The following is a 1497-nucleotide window of genomic DNA, read 5'->3' on the forward strand; positions in this document are numbered from 1 at the left end:
GATGATCCAACAACACGGTTAGAGCAAGGCTCCTACAGCTCTCACCTTACCTCTTATCTTACTCTCTCTCTCAAATACACAAACTTTTAGTTTCTGTCAGTAGGAACAAGTGCCTCAATTCTTTTTCATAAGGTGTCTGGTTCATTGGTAGTTGCTGAATATTACATTCCTCTGAATGACTTTCACAGAGTTCTCTTTAGCAAGATTTATTGGGTTGAATAGGGAGATACAAGAAGTACAGCCATTCAATCATTTCCCATTCTGAAACAAGTAGATTTGATTTTCTTTGGCTCCTGCCTACTATCTAAGTGGAAAGAATATCTCCTTTCAAATAAAAGAAACATTAACAATTTTTCCAATATCATAATGGTGTTATATCTCATGTTTTTACATTTATTTACCTTCAAATAAAAGCCAAAGGGGCGACTTGGAGCTAATCACCAGGGGACTCGAGTTCTAATCCTCCCTTAGGCATGAAAACTTTCTGGGGGACTTTGGGCCAATCACCAGGAGACTCCTGAGTTCCAGTCCCACCTTAGTTCTTATTGAATGGGGCTGTGAAAGTTGGAAATATTTTCTCAGATTAATTTGGGATACCAGAATTGGGGATTCCTAGAGTGTGAGATGTCCGAGTGTCCAATATTGTGGTGTGTGATGGAAGAAAGTGACATTGTGCAAAAATGTCTGTTCCATGTTGAGCAAAGCCATAAGTCTCTGCCTTCTTCTGCTTGTGGGAGAACCAGAGGGCTCTGTGTGGTCCCTGTGAATCTTAGACTGACCTTCTTCTGGTCCATCAGATCTTTTCTTACCTCCTTAAAATGAAATTGCAAAGGGATCCTATTCCCAATTAGGAGCCATTCATAGACCTAAACATTGATTACCAACTGATCAGCAATCTGTGTGATGGGGAGCAGAAGAGCTTCCATGGGTGCCTCGTCCTAGAAACCCCAAAGTCCCCCACCCCCTAATTCTCCCCCTTCTTGGACCTGGATGGATATTATGCAGCATTGAAAGTTTGTGACCTGGTCAATGATGCGGCTGCCTTTAGACAGGATCCCTCCAACCTCCTCCTGGGGAGAGTCTCAAGGTCCCCTTTCTCTGGCCATCTTCTCCAGCCCTTCACAAACAAGACAAGCTTGGAAGAGGAGCAGATAAAATGCTTTAGGTAGAAATTGTAGAGTGGAAAATTAAAGGGTGTGAAAACCGCTGTTTTAATTTTCTGGTTGATCAAAGAAAAAAAATACAGTGGAAATTTTACACATTTTTTAATTTACTTTGTTTTTATTATTTTGGTGTGAATTTCTTACCAAAATAAAAACAATCCCAAACTGAAATCCCAGACAGCTGTTCTGCTGAACACTTTCTGCAAAGGAGGTTTTATCAGGAAATGAAGAAAGAATTATATATTCGATTTCCCTCCCCAGTTGAAAGCCAGTCAAACATGGCATTTCACATCATTCTGGCATTCTCATGGAGAGGATCAGCCATCCATGCTGG

This window comes from Natrix helvetica (assembly GCF_964273705.1).
Source record: "Natrix helvetica genome assembly, chromosome: 5".
NCBI lineage: Eukaryota > Metazoa > Chordata > Lepidosauria > Squamata > Natricidae > Natrix > Natrix helvetica.